A 16,689-nucleotide genomic window follows, 5' to 3' on the forward strand; every position below is an offset into this window, starting at 1 on the left:
CAATATGCATTTTGACAGAAAATTATAATGCGCAGCTCAAATTATGGAAGATTACATTTGCAATTTAGAAATGTACTATTTTGGGAACAATATAATTGCCAAACTACTCAGAGATACTTACCTGGTGTTTTTAGGAACTCTGTAATTTTGAATCCCTGCATTTGAATTTGTAGCCCATGCTGTTTAATTTATATGAAACCGAAAAGTTGTAAAGCATTATGCACTGTAATAATCTGAAATTGGTGTGCTTGATTGTTAACAATAATTATTATTATTAATTTGGATGACAGCTTGGCGGAATTGGTAGCTTCCTTGCTTAAGAGGGTTGCAGGTGGTGAGTGCTCAGTCCAATGTGGAATTAAGCCCAAACAGGACCAAATCAAGAAAATACCTGTTTCAATTCCTGGTGTGTGCTGAGTTTGCTGATTGGATCATAGAATGATACAGCACAGTCGGAGGGCATTCAGCCCATTGTGGCTGTGCCAGCTCTTTAGTACCACTATCCAATTGATCCCATTCTTCTGCTCTTTCACTCTTTCCCCATTGTCCTACACAATGCTCCCTTCAAGTATTTATCCACTTTTGCTTTGAATTATCTTTGGTGATGCATCGGTAAAGGCACTGCAATTGGCCACAGTATAACCTGAGCCAGAAAAGGGACCCACTCTTGTTAATAATCAGTATCATATGTCTATGCATGGGTGGAAAGTGGGGGAGGACTGGGTTGAACTAAGCTGTGATGATTCCTATGGTTGAATAACCTGCACATGGTCTCAGTTTGCACATGAAAATTTGCAATTTGATAAAGGTGCTGGCAGGCAGCTATCCCTGTGAAGCTATCTTAACACAAGTCAATGTCTTCAGAAAAGGGGAGAAAATTAGAGGAAAATATCGATGACTTCTTTGAGTGAAGTCTAATTACCAAGGAGCAGAGCCAGCCAATATTATATAAGGGAAATGAAAAGTAAAGTAGCTTATTTACCTCATTCAAGATGAACAGGTGATCTTTGTGAAGGGGTGTTGGGGGAGGTTTGGCAGGGCTTATAAGCATATTTGGTGATCCTCAATTGGTTTTGGGATTGAAAGTAGTTGTGTCATTGTAAGTCACTTTAAAACATCCAATTTTGTTAATGCAGTTGATTGAAGTTTCAATATAAATATTCCATTAATCATGGGACTGATGTCACTGTCATAAACATTTTGCAGGCATCACAAGAGAAAGGTTTGGAACATCACAAGCAATACATTACAGGGAATAGTTGTAGAACATATCATAATTTTTCATTACTTTAATGTATTTTTGAATATTCTATCTCAGCAAGATACAAATATCAAATAAAGATGCATCTGTTTCTAATGAATGTTAATATTTTTCTTAAGTGAACTGAACTAAGCCATATACATTTTAGTTTTTTTAGACACGTACAGACAGCAGGAGATGAGAGAGCAGTAAAAATGCATCTGGCCTAAGTCAGGATGACTTTCTCATGTTCAGTCATGCTCATCTTGTTTCAAATGAAAGAATAAAGTGTGGCTGCAAATGCTCTCGACCTCCTCTGTCCTTTCTGTCTAACAATCACTGATATCACCTCTTCACCTTGGAGTGTGACAAGTTCTATTTTTATACAGAGAAAATTAATGCAAAATCTGTATCAAAACCCAGGCTGAGGAATTAGTCTTGGCACTAGGGGTAAGGCAGTAATTATCTCATTTCAGCATTTTGAGACAACTGAATGTTCATCGCAACATAACACATATGGAAGGTAAAGTTTGCTTCTGTGTCAGTCCACTTCTTGTGAACTAGCTGTGAATTTTCAATTCGGGGATTAAGGAGCTAAATTCACTGGTATCACAGGTCGCCAATAGTGAGGAGATAGGATATGAATTTCCTCAGAGATTCTTCTGTTCTCTGACAAAGATACAGGGGTGGAGCACAGTAGAACACAAAGAAATTAATCCCTTAAAAACTTCAGCAACAAATCAGTTTAACTGACAGTTTTTTCTTTACTGCCTCAGGATAGACGCAGCAGCCAGAACTGGAGATCGAAGAGGATTTGACAGGCCTGAAGTGCCCTTATGTTAGTCACTGAGTTCAGGTCATTCTGTCAGTTTCTCAAGAGCATCCATGAGTGATGCTCCATCCACACTATACATTTGAATAATAAAGGTTACGCCCGTAGGTGCTACTATCTTTGCCAGCCAACCATGATAGTGTGCAGGGTAGGCAGCTACTCAATCAAGACACCACCCACACTCCTTATGACAGCACTGGCCGAAGGGACAGACTCCTCCACATTACCTTTAGTGGCTTAAAACACACAGGGGCAAATAATTAGTCTACTGCTGCTCATGCAACACACTCCTTTTGAAAGTTGTCCCTCCAGACCCAGCTAATCTTAATTGTAATGTTAAGAGAGGAGGTATTTGTTCTTCTGCATCCTGAGCGTTAAAATGTGCTGCTGTTGGGACAGAGCTGTGCCCACGCATGTATCCAGTCATGCACACTGTTCGGTCTTGGACAATCTGTTACAGTTTCAGCCAAGCATAAGGTAAGCAAAGTAAATGACATACTCCTTTGCCACAGCTGAACTGCAGCGATCATCTCCCACTAGTAGCTGCGGAGTCAATACACCTGTTGTCATGAACGTTTCACTATTAAATACCTGTAAGGGGTTTCATTATTGATTTAACAGGTCATTACATGATCTTATTGCAGTTGCATTCAGATGGGCTGCTAAGAATTTTAATTTGCGTGTTTAAACGGAATTTCCACCGTACTTCGGGAAAAGCAACATCTGCAGATTGAGAGAAGCTCCAAGGAATTTCCTGGCCTTGAAATGCTTATGACCACACTGATTTCCATCTGACCTTGCACACTTTGGAGGGCTCACTTTTGCCCAACTGTTGTTTGATATGTCACAACTCACTCAGCATACCAGCCTCCAGTGATACACTGGCAGCTAAATTGGATAGGTCCCGAAAGTGGGCGCTTGGAATATTATGCGCGATTACCCCTCGCCCTTTCAGTGGAATGCAGGCAGCATGCCAACTTCATGTTGCCTGCTCATTACAATGATTTTGCAACTAGCACTAGTCACACTGTACATTGGTTGCACACATCAGCAAGGGGCGCAATATCGTTACTTGCTAGCACTGCTTAAAGCACCACAACAGCAGACTGCTATTATACTGCTTAATGCTAGCCTGCACCTCTTAAAAAGAAAAGATACATTGTCACTGCTGAAGGTGCTGAGATCATTGGGAATAGTGCTATGCAAAAATTGCTGGCCATTTAGAGAGCATGCACCAAGGTTTTCAGATGCTGAAATAAAAACAAGAAATGCTGGAAATACTCAGCAGGTCTGGCAGAATCTGTGGAGAAAGAAGCAGAGTTAACGTTTCAGGTCAGTGACCCTTCTTCAGAACTGGCAAATATTAGAAATGCAAAAGGTTAAAAGCAAGTAAAGCAGGGGTGGGGCAAGAGATAACAAAGGAGAAGGTGTAGATAGGACAACGTCACAGAATAGCTGACCAGAAGGTCGTGGAGCAAAGGCAAACAATATGTTAATGGTGTGTTGAAAGACAAAGCATTAGTACAGATAGGGTGTTAGTGGACTAAAATTGAACAGCCGCAAGTACAAACATGAAAAAAAACTGTGGGTAAGCAAACTGAACAAACTAAGATGAAATAAAATAAAATAAACACAAAAAAGATTTTTAAAAAAGGAAAAAGAAAAAAATAACTAAAAATAAAAGTAAAGTGGGCAGCCCGTAATGCTCTGAAATTATTGAACTCAATGTTTAGTCTGGCAGGCTGTTGTGTGCCTAATCGGTTAATGAGATGCTGTTCTTCGAGCTTGCGTTGATGTTCACTGGAACACTGCAGCAATCCCAGGTCAGAGATGTGAACATGAGAGCAGGGGAGAGTGTTGAAATGGCAAGCAACCGGAAGCTCGGGGTCCTGCTTGCGGACTGAGCGGAGGAGTTCCGCAAAGCGGTCATCCAGTCTGCGTTTGGTCTACCCAATGTAGAGAAGACCACATTGTGAGCAGTGAATACAGTATACTACATTGAAAGAAGTACAAGTAAATCGCTGCTTCACCTGAAAGGAGTGTTTGGGGCCTGGGATAGTGAGGAGAGGAGGTAAATGGGCAGGCATTACACCTCCTGCGATTGCAGGGGAAGGTGCCATGGGAAGGGGACGAGGTTGTGGGGTAATGGAGGAGTGGACCAGGGTGTCGCGGAGGGAATGATCCCTTCGGAATGCTGACAGGGGAAGGGAGGGGAAGATGCGTTTGGTAGTGGCATTACGCTGGAGGTGGCGGAAATGGCGGAGGATGATCCTTTGGATATGGAGGCTGATGGGGTGGAAACTGAGGACAAGGGGAACCCTGTCACAGTTCTGGGAGGGAGGGGAAGGGGTGCGGATAGAGGTGCGGGAAATGAGCCGGACACGGTTGAGGGCCCTGTCAACCACAGTGGGGGGAATCGTCGGTTGAGGAAAAAGGAAGACATATCAGAAGCGCTGTCATGGATGCTGCACTGGAGATCCAGGCGGAGGAGGTGGAAACAAGGAGAGATGTCCTGTATGCACAGAGGGCTATGAGGCTCTCCAGAATGCAGTGGGAACTTACTGACAAAGAGGTTTTTGCCAGGAGTCTAGCTCCGAGAACCTGGATTCAGTGCTGCAAGAAGTTTGATGAAAGTGGTCAAGGTCAGTGCATGTATCTTCAAATGCAATATCCTACCAACTGCACTGGTAGCCTCCGACACTGCTCAATTCACTACACCCTCATCACCCACCTACCAACAGTCTCTATCAATCAGGTCTCATACCTAACATTCATATGCTTCACCCTTCACCTCACCCTCACACACCTCGTACCTTTGCAAGCCTCAGACCCATATTTCACAGCTATTCATTGGGAGTTAATATTACTCCTGTTAACTTTGATTATCTGTCCTCAGATGGTACCTGACCTGCTGAGTGCTTCCAATATTTTCTATTTTTGTTAAAGGTCATGGAAGTTAAAGCAGGCTGTCTGCATGGTTTATATTTGTCACTCGAAAATTATGCTGGGATTGAACTTGTGATGGTGTGAACATGATGTCTGCAGTTACATGCTCCAAAGCATCTAGGGGCTCTACAAAGCTTAATGATTCTTGAAATGCATTTTTCTACCCCCTTTTTCTTCACTCCTTCTCTACAGATCATGCTGAATTGTGTTGGGTATGTTACAGTCAAGTGAGGAGTGGTCAAAGGGCTTCCCTCTTTTGCCTCTCCTTGTTTGACCACCACAGGTTTAATTCTTTCTTATAGTGGATGTACCGGCTGTTGTATGATTGCCTTTAAGAGGGAAGTCCCTTTAAGATCTTAGTATGCTAATGAGCTAAGTACCAAGATGCAGTTATGTGACTCAAAGACAGAGTCACTCTGCAACAGTAACACCTAGAGGAAGGTTCTGTAAATACTTTTCTCTGTACTGTACATAATAATTTAGCTGTAATAAACCTGCTTGAGATCTTCAACCAACTGGACTCCACGCATCTCATTTATGTTGCATCAGCCACCATAAAGAACTTATTACATGGTGGCAGATGTGGTGAGAAATAAAAATGTATAAGTAAAGACCACAGGCAAAACAGCTCTGAAAGTAATCTTTCCTACAGTCAAATGTTAGGAATTTCAAGAGAAATACTGGCCCAAACATTAGAAAGAAAAAAGGAACTTACATCCAGCTGCAGAAGACAGAACACAAATTGACTGGCTGCAAGTAAATTGGGTGGTCAAGGGATACTAGTTAAAAAAAACAAGCCTCAAAGTGCCTAAAAAATTGATCTTTATCTAAAGACTCCGTGATTAAAAAAGGAAAGACCTGACTATTCTACCAGGTTGATTGAAGTTGGTGCCATTACAGGAGGCATCTGATTGTAAAAACCATGGGAAAACCACGATCACTGCAAAGCCTCTATCCACACAGACAAAGTAAAAAGACATTAAACCACTCGAGCGTGAAGACGTTTCCTTTCACGTAGCCACAGTGAAAAAAAATTTAAACCACTTGAGCATGAACAACATAAACAAACACTAGCAAAAAAAAACAATTGAACTGCCTATTGAACAACTGTGTAAACAGACAAGCTTAAGAACTGTAAAAATGCTCTGACAAAAAAAGCAATTCAACTGCCTATTGAGCAGCTGTGTAAACAGGCAAGCTTAAGTGCTGCAAGCAAGATAAACACAGAGCACTGTCAAACACATGCTTCTATCAATTCAAGCAGGTAGTCTAAATAACAGAGAGTTTATTAAAGGGGAAACAATGCAGAGTCACAGAAGATGTGTTAAAGCAAGTTTTAAAGCAAATAAACAGCAGGAAAATGGATACCAAATTTCCCAGCATGAACTGGAAGGCCATGGATATCCTATCCGACTTCAAAACTTTTAAACAAAAAATGCTGTACAGATCAAGTGATTGTAGAACTAGAGAAATAGGCTCTAAAAATACTAAAAGCAGTTGGAAATGAGGGATTAGACAGAATCAATACCTCTGTCTTATCTGAAGAGGACCAGAAAGATCCCACAAAGATATGGAAAGTGCTAGAAGATCAGCTCTGGTTATGAGTGAATTTTGGAATTCACCACCTGGAATTGATGTTGCACAGGGAACAGTCACAGGAACAATAGACCAGTTTGTCAGCAGATGCTGTAGTAAGGGCAACGGCTGTGATTTTTCAGAAACTGAGCTGTCAGAGTGACTAATGGAGCTGGTGATTGTATGAACGCACATTGAAGTGTTTCAGAAAGACGTCTTGGGAATAAGAAAGGTCACAGCATTGATTTGCTGCTCGAAGAAGGCAGGAAATATGAAGCCATTGTAGCTGGACAACTGCACCTGCAAGCACTAGATGCAGCCAACATTATTGGCATGATAACCAGGTCAAAAAGAGCAACCAAGCTGTGTAAGTGTGGTTTGTCCCACTCACCGAGAAGTTGTCATGCATTTCAAGACCTGTGCAAAGCGTGCAGTGCAAAAGGACACTGGGCCCGCCTAGGCAAGAAATCTGGCTCCAAAGACACAACCAGAAGTCACAGTAGGACACAAACAAACAGACGGCAGGTACAGCAACAAGGCAACAGCAGCAAAGAAAGCTCCAGAGACCTGCATAAATGCAAGACAATACACTAAGTCTACAACAGAACAGACTTGAGACCAGAAGACAAATGGACGTTTCACATTGTGAACCTGACACATCATGTTGATGAAGTCAAACGACTGGAAGCTTTCGCTACCATTAACATCATGTGCCCTAAGAAAGCTGTCAAACATACACTCAGGGTTAAGATTGACACCGGAGCTAGTGCAAATATCCTACCAGTCTGAATCCTGAAGGATATGTATCGGAGTCATTGGAAATCAATGATACAACCGACAACTGCAAAGTTATCTGCATACAATGGGTCACCCATCCCTTGCAGTGGCACACTGACAATACAATGCAGCTATGGCAAGCCAGCATGGAAACCACAAATATTTTACCTACTTACAGACTCACTATCCAAGGCCCCAAATACTCCTTTCAGGTGAAGCAGTGATTTATTTGTACTTCTTTCAATTTAGTATACTGTATTCGCTGCTCACAATGTGGTCTCATCTACACTGGGGAGACCAAACGCAGATTGGGCGATCACTTTGCGGAACACCTCCGCTCAGTCTGTAAGCAGGACCCCAAGCTTCCAGTTGCCGGCCATTTCAACAACCCCCCCCACCCCCGCTCTCATGTTCACATCTCTATCCTGGGCTTGCTGCAGTGTTCCAGCAAACATCAACGCAAGCTCGAGGAACAGCATCTCATTTACCAATTAGGTACACTACAGCCTGCCGGACTGAACATTGAGTTCAATAATTTCAGAGCATTTTGGGCCCCCCCCCTTTTTATGTTTAGTTATTTTTTTTATTTTTTCTTCTTTTTTTTTAAACTTGTTTATTTTATTTTTATTTTTTTAGTTTGCTTAGTTTGTTTCTACTGTGCCTACCCACTGTTTCCGCTGTTTTTAATTTTTTAATGTTTGTGCTTGGAGTGCTATGTGCTTTACAGTCAATTCACACCTTCTCTGTACTAATGCTTTGTCTGTCAGCACACCGTTAACATACCATTTGCCTTTGTTCCATGACCTACTGGTCAGTTATTTTCTGTGACCTTGTCCTATCAACACCTCTTTTGTTATCTCTTGCCCCCCCCCCCGCTTTACTTGCTTAAAACCTTTTACATTTCTAATATTTGTCAGTTCTGATGAAGGGTCACTGACCTGAAACGTTAACTCTGCTTCTCTCTCCACTGATGCTGTCAGAACTGCTGAGTATTTCCAGCATTTCTCATTTTTATTTTATCTTAGAGCATTCAACACTTGCTCTGGTGTTTTGGATCACAAGGTTCCAAACCTACCTGTATGGTAAGCACTTCACAGTGGAAACTGACCACAAACCACTGGAGATGATCTGGCGCAAATCATGACAAGCGCACCACCTCAATTACAGCGGCTCTTAGTGAAGGTATAGGGGTACAACTTCAACAACCACTGCAATCTGGGCACCAAAATGGTCACCTTGGATATGCTGAGCAGATTTCCAAACCTGAGCAAGAACAAAGAAGCTCCACTGGATCTACAAGTAGACAGCATGGACATCGAGTTGGAGGATGTGCTCAAAATCGATTTATTGCATTTTGGTCAGCACAAATGTGACCAACCACAATCAGACTCACAACTGAAGGTACTGTGGAGAGTCATCATAGAAGGTTGGCCGGATATGGTAAAAGGGTTGCCAGAAACCCTCAGATGTTTTTGGCCTTATAGAGATGAACTCAGTATCTTGAAAGGCGTCACCTTCAAGGGAAAATAAGTGATTGTGCCCAAATCTCTCCGGCAGGACATCTTGTCACAACTTCACCAAGGCCATACGGGCATAGGGTGAACAAGACGACTGGTACGAGACACTGTTTATTGGCCAGGGATCAACAATGACATCGAAAGGTTAGTGAGGATCTGTGAGGCATCACAGAGCCACCAGCCACAGCAACGCAAAGAACCTCTACTCCCTCATGTGATTCCGTCAGCCACTTTGTCCAAAATTGCCACTGATCTATATTCTGTTAATGGAGATGACTTTATCTTAGTCACTGATTATTTCTCCAAATTTCTTATTGTCAGATAGGTAAAAGATACTTCAAGTACGGTCACCAGACTTGTTCACCGGATGGTGGGACTTTTTTTTTATTCATTCACGGGATGTGGGCATCACTGGCCAGGCCAGCATTTATTGCCCATCCCTAATTGCCCTTGAGAAGGTGGTGGTGAGCTGCCTTCTTGAACCGCTGCAGTCCATGTGGGGGAGGTACACCCACAGTGCTGTTAGGAAGGGAGTTCCAGGATTTTGACCCAGCGACAGTGAAGGAACGGCGATATAGTTCCAAGTCAGGATGGTGCGTGACTTGGAGGGGAACTTGCAGGTGGTGGTGTTCCCATGTATTCGCTGCCCTTGTCCTTCTAGTTGGTGAAGGTCGCGGGTTTGGAAGGTGCTGTCGAAGGAGCCTTGGTGCATTGCTGCAGTGCATTTTGTAGATGGTACACACTGCTGCCACTGTGCGTCGGTGGTGGAGGGACTGAATGTTTGTATATGGGGTGCCAATCAAGCGGGCTGCTTTGTCCTGGATGGTGTTGAGCTTTTTGAGTGTTGTTGGAGCTGCACCCATCCAGGCAAGTGGAGAGTATTCCATCACACTCCTGACGTGCCTTGTAGATTGTGGACAGGCTTTGGGGAGTCAGGAGGTTCCTGACTACTAGCAAAGTCATCCTTTTTTAAATGTCTTTTTAAAAATATAAATTCCGATCTCCAGTCAGTGGATTAAAGAAAATTATCATTCAACAAAGCCAGTTGGTGTGACAAGTATAATTCCAAAAGTTTCGGCAAAACTCAGGTACTTTGCCTAAGTTTGCCATGTGTAAACCCAGGCAATGTGTCAAAGCACTTTAATTACCCATGAGGTCTTCACAGCTGAATCCAATTATATCCTGAATCAAGTGAACTTTGTGGATTACCAGGAGAAGGATTTGAACATCAGCACTTAGGTCAGTGAAGGGAAGATGTTTGCAGACAGTCTCAAAAATGATTTAAATGAAGTTATGACAGACAATCACGTGAACTCTACCCTCAACATACCCCACCCCCCCACCCCTGCCATTTATATCCTGACATTTGGATCATGATAATTTCTTACCTACCCCAATTTATACTCCTAGAAATGAAAATTATTGCTAATTTTGAAGATAAAATATGAAGTTATTCACAAAATATCACAAACTGTCTCATAAACTTCCCTGTCCCCAGTTTGAGCTTGAAAATGGAGCATGATGTAAAACAAGCCATTGATTTGATACTGTCTGTTTTCTGTCTGGTGGTGAAGATGAACAAACACCCCAAAGAGAGAAAAAGGAGAGTAGCAAAGTCATGGGAGAACTTCAATGCAGCTTTTCCAAGGAGCCTCTAAGCCTACTGATATAACTTTGCATGTAAAGTACCTCCAAGCAGTTTGATGTTTGCCCTCCACAAGCAGCACCAATTCAGTGTCAGCTTTACTGGCCTGAAATTTGCTCCTGAATACTTTTTGTTTCTGTGCCCACTTGTCAGGTCTCAGACATGAGCCCTGCAGGTTTAAGATTCTTTTAACTGGGATTTATGAGAAATGACACTGACATATAAGAGCTTCACTTAATGATTCACCTTACTGTCAGATTCAAGACTGCAGCTTGAGCAATACACCAATAATGTTACAAGGGGAAGCATACGAACAACCACCCGATTGATCAGTTCAGGTCGTTTATAGGTTTTCCTGTGTGACTGGCCAAGTCTCTCCTTTCTGACTGCAGTGCAGATTATCTTTTTACAATATCTTTATACCCCTTTTCAGAGGTGGACCTCAATTGTTGTATTGACAGGGCCTCATTGTCCTATAAAAGTTCTTCTTAATGTCCAATGGTGCATTGAGTTCTTTTTTTAAACCATGAAGTTAAAGCCTGTCCTGGCGTCATCCACCTTCCTTGAGTTTTTGGAGACTTAATCAGGTTTTCCCTTATCTCATCCTGTACCATCTCCCATGACCAATTTTGTAACTCACTTGTATTATCCCATCTCTGCCCTACAAAACAGTTTTCAGGGGTTTCATTGTTTATATTGGTATCAGCTATTTATGTTCAGAGCTGTTGATAATGGCTATCCAATCCAACCGTTCCAACTTCTTATCAAACTATTGAAGCATAAAGGGCTGAATATTATGATGTGAGTGGGACCTCGACGTCAGGATAAAAAGTGGGTCCCAAACGTGCCTTTGTTGGCATCGGGACCTGCTCAACAATTTTACCACAGGCGGCCTCCTAATGGGCTGCCTGTGAGCCCAATGTCCATTTAAGAGCACAGGGTAGGCTCCTGCTGCTGCTGGCCCAAACAGAGGTTATGCAGCAGACATTGGGAGCTGGGCCAGGTAGGTTAAAAAATAATTTTAAAAATCGCTGTGCTGAGTGTCAGAGGGGAAACCCCTCTGGAGAGATCGCTGAGACTGCCTTCCCTGCCCGCGGCCCCCTCTTTGTTCAACAAAACCTTCCACCACTAACCCCACCAACCCGGGCTGCAGCTGGCCTCCTCGTGTGGCGGCGAGTCACCCGGCTGTCGGCAAAATGCCGTCGGCACCATAAAATGGCCGCTAATTGGGCTTTTAATTATGGAAATTGGCTTTCCATCTCCTTGGAGTGAGAAACTTTCCACTTCCAGTCCTGCCGTCAGTAAAATGCCTCGACAGCGGAGCCACGTCAGGGATCCGATCCGCCATGGCTCTGTGAGATTTTACTGGCCCCCCCACCTCCCAGCCTGCCTCCTGGTGGCCATTAAAATCCTGGTCAAAGTGTTTCACTAAAGCCTACACACTAATTGACTTTTCCATTTCAACAGGCATTTCTTAATTAGACACGGTTAACTGAAAGACTGAAACACAGCTTTGAAGTGCGGTTGTCTGCTGTTTTTAGTTCTCTTTAATGGCAGTAGACCTCACAGCCAGACATTCCACGGCCTCAAAAGTCCTGTATTCTGTCACGGTCCTATGGATCTTGCTTAGCAGTGGAAAAGCAGCTTGCAGAATTCAGCAGTACAGTTTACTTTGAAAAGATCTGTTCGCCTTGCAAAGCATGCTGGTAAAATTTGCTCAATTTTTGAGTTTGGTCAAGTTATATAAAACCTATATTCTTACCCTAACAGATATGTAAAGTACTCAAAAGATGACTTCAAGCCCTTAATGAGAAAAAAAGCAGCAGCATTTGCTCAATACAGGTAAAACAGATGGAACACTAGATTCCAAACTACCTGTGAACACTGCTGGATCATGTTGGGCACAGTTCTACAACTGCCAGCAATGCTCAACCATGTGTAAGCCTCGGTATCAGTAATACATAAAGTTCATAGTTTTACTACTTTATGAATGAAACTAATAATGTGAACAATTACAAGTGGTTGTAATTGAAGAACAATAAGCATATTGTTATAACATAAGACAAAAACACAAGAAAAGTATTGGCATAATCCTGACGTTGGATGTTACAAAAATACAGGATGATTCTGAAATTATAAGGATAATTAGCACCTTATACATATTCATTATTTAACTGCTTATCTTGCACATACATTGTCGCTCCCTCATTGCCACTTGTCAAAATCCTGGGACCCATCATGACAATGCTAACACCATAACATCTGCAGAAGTTCATGACTATTGCCCATCATCACCTTCTCAGTCCAAATAGAAGAGCAACAAATTTGGCCTTACCAATCTCACCTACATTCCGTGAAAAAAATGTTTTTAGTTGCCCTCACCTTTTAGTTCTTTTTCCTAATAACAGGTTTTTAAAATCATGCTTAGTGTCACCTAATCACTTGTTAATTTACCTTATTATTCCAATCTTGGGGATATCCTCTGATATTGGTCATGCCCATTTACAACAGCAACAGCTTATATTTAAATAAATCCTTTAATGTAATAAAACATCCCATGGTGCTTCACAGGAGCATCAATCTAGGCACCGGAAATAATAACACCAAACCCAGCTCTGTGGACCCTGCAAAATCCTCCTTACAGACATCTGGGGGCTTGTGCCAAAGTTGGGAGAGCTGTCCTACAGACTAGTCAAGCAACAACCTGACATAGTCATACTCGCATAATCATACCTGACAGACAATGTCCCAGACACTGCCAGCACCATTCCTGGGTATGTCCTGTCCCACTGGCAGGACAGACCCAGCAGAAGCAGTGGTACCCTAGCATACAGTCAGGAGGGAGTTGCCCTGGGAGTCCTCAACATCAACTCCAGACCCCAAGAAGACTTATGGCATCAGGTCAAACATGGGCAAGGAAACCTCCTGCTGATTAGCACCTACTGCTCTCCCTCAGCTGATGAATCAGTACTCCTCCATGTTGAACACCACTTGGAGGAAGCACTGAGGGTGGCAAGTGCACAGAATGTACTCTGGGTGGTGGCCTTCAATGTCAATCACCAAGATTGGCATCGTAGCACCACTGCTGGCCGAGTCCTAAAAGACTGGGTATGCGGTAGATGGTGACGGAACCAACAAGAGGAAAAAACATACTTGAACTCATCCTCAACAATCTGCCTGCCACATGTGCATCTGTCCATGACAGTATTAGTAGGAGTGACCACTGTACAGTCCTTGTGGAGATGGAGTCCAGCCTTCACATTGAGGATACCCTCCATTGTGTTGTGTGGCACTACCACCGTGCTAAATGGGATAGATTTCAAACAGATCTAGCAATGCAAAACTGGGCATTCACGAGGCACTGTGGGCCATCAAAATCAGCAGAATTGTACTCAGCCACAATCTGTAGCCTCATGGCACAGCATACCTCCCACTCTACCATTAGCAACAAGATGGGAGACTGACCCTGGTTCAATGAAGAGTGCAGGAGCAGCACCAGACATACCTTAAAATGAGGTGTCAACCTGGTGAAGCTACAACCCAGGACTACTTGTGTGCCAAAATTCTTAAGCAGCACACGATAGACAGAGCTAAGTGATCCCATAAGCAACGGATCAGGTTTAAGACCTACCATGTCCAGCCGTGAATGGTGGTGGACAATTAAACAACTAACTGGAGGAGGTGGTTCCACAAATATCCCCATCCTCAATGTTGGGGGAACCCAGCACATTAGTGCAGAAGATAAGGCTGAAGCATTTGCAACAATCTTCAGCCAGAATTGCCGAGTGAATGATCCATCTCAGCCTTCTCCCGAAGTCCCCAGTATCACGGATGCCAGAGTTTAGCTAATTTGATTCACTCCCTGTGATATCAAGAAATGACTGAAGGCACTGGATACTGCAAAGGCTATGGGCCCTGATAACGTTCCGGCAATAGTAGTGAAGACCTGTGCTCCAGAACCTGCCGCACCCCTAACCAAGGTATTCCAGTACAGCTACAACACTGGCATCTACCCGGCAATGTGGAAAACTGCCTAGGTATGTCCCGTATAAAAAAAGTAGGACATGTCCAACCTGGCCAATTACCACCCCATCAGTCTACTCTCAATCATCAGTAAAGTGATGAAAAGTGTCATCGATAGTGCTATCAAGCGGCACTTGCTCAGCAATAATCTGCTCAGTTTTGGTTCCACCAGGGCCATTCAGCTCCTGACCTCATTACAGCCTTGGTTCAAACATGGACAAAAGAGCTGAACCCGTGAGATGAGAGTGACTGCTCTTGACATCAAGGCAGCATTTGACTGAGTATGGCATCAAGGAGCCCCAGCAAAACTGGAGTCAATGGGAATCAGGGGGAAAATTCTCTGCTGGTTGGAGTCATACCTAGCACAAAGGAAGATGGTTGTGGTTTAGATTTAGATTTAGATTTAGAGATACAGCACTGAAACAGGCCCTTCGGCCCACCGAGTCTGTGCTGACCATTACCCACCCATTTATACTAATCCTACACTAATCCCATATTCCAACCACATCCTCACCTGTCGCTATATTCCCCTACCACCTACCTATATTAGTAGCAATTTATAATGGCCAATTCACCTATCAACCTGCAAGTCTTTTGGCTGTGGGAGGAAACCGGAGCACCCGGAAGAAACCCACGCAGACACAGGGAGAACTTGCAAACTCCACACAGGCAGTACCCAGAATTGAACCTGGGTCGCTGGAGCTGTGAGGCTGCAGTGCTAACCACTGCGCCACTGTGCCGCCCGGAGGTCAATCATCTGAGCTCCAGGACATCACTGCAGGAGTTCCTCAGGGTAGTGTCCTAGGCCCAACCATCGTCAGCTGCTTCATCAATGACCTACCTTCAATCATAAGGTCAGAAGTGGGAATGTTCGCTGATGATTGCACAATGTTCAGCACCATTCGCAACTCCTTAGATACTGAAGCAGTCCAAGTAGAAAGGCAGCAAGACCTGGACAATATCCAGGCTTGGGCTGATAAGTGACAAGTAACATTCGAGCCACACAAGTGCCAGGCAATGACCATCTCCAACAAGAGAAAATCTAACCATCTCCCCTTGACATTCAATGGCATTACCATTGCTGAATCCCCCACTATCAACATTCTGGGGGTTACCATTGACCAGAAACTGAACTGGAATAGCCATATAAATACCATGGCTACAAGGGCAGGTCAGAGGCTAGGAATCCTGCGGCAAGTAACTCACCTCCTGACTCCCCAAAGCCTGTCCACCATCTACAAGGCACAAGTCAGGAGTGTGATGGAATACTTTCCACTTGCCTGGATGGGTGCAGCTCCAACAACACTCAAGAAGCTCAACACCATCCAGGACAAAGCAGCCCGCTTGATTGACACCCCATCTACAAACATTCACTCTCTCCGCCACTGACGCACAGTGGCAGCAGTGTGTACCATCTGCAAGATGCACTGCAGCAATGCACCAAGGCTCCTTAGACAGAACCTTCCAAACCTGTGACCTCTACGATCTGGAAGGACAAGGGCAGAAAATGCATGGGAACATCATCACCTGCTAGTTCCCCTGCAAGTCACATACCATCCTGACTTGGAGCTATATCGCCGTTCCTTCACTGTCGCTGGGTCAAAATCCTGGAACTCCCTTCCTACCAGCACTGTGGGTGTACCTATCCCACATGGACTGCAGCAGTTCAAGAAGGCAGCTCACCACCATCTTCTCAAGGACAATTAGGGAAGGGCAATAAAAAGCTGGCCTAGCCAGCGATGCCTACATCCTATGAATGAATAAAAAAAAGGTGCAGTCCCACCCAACTGGACGACAGTGGAGTGGCGTTGGAGGAGGATGGTGTGGTGAACTATGTCAGAGGCTGCAGACAGATCAAGAAGGACAAGGTGGGATAGTTTATCTTTGCTCAGTCACATAGGATGTCACTTGAGACTTTGATAAAAGCCGTTTTGATACTGTGACAGAGGCTGAAACCTGATTGGATAGCATTCCAGGAAAGATGGGCATAGATTTGGGAGGCGACAAAATGTTTGAGGAAAGAGGGGTTGGAGATGGGGTGGTAGTTTGCAAGGACGGTGGAATCAGGAATTGTTTTTTTTGAGGAGATGGGTGATGACGGCAGATTTAAAGGAGAGAGGGACAGCACCTGAAG

This window comes from Heterodontus francisci, chromosome 1 (genome assembly GCF_036365525.1).
Source record: "Heterodontus francisci isolate sHetFra1 chromosome 1, sHetFra1.hap1, whole genome shotgun sequence".
NCBI classification, from domain to species: Eukaryota; Metazoa; Chordata; class Chondrichthyes; order Heterodontiformes; family Heterodontidae; genus Heterodontus; species Heterodontus francisci.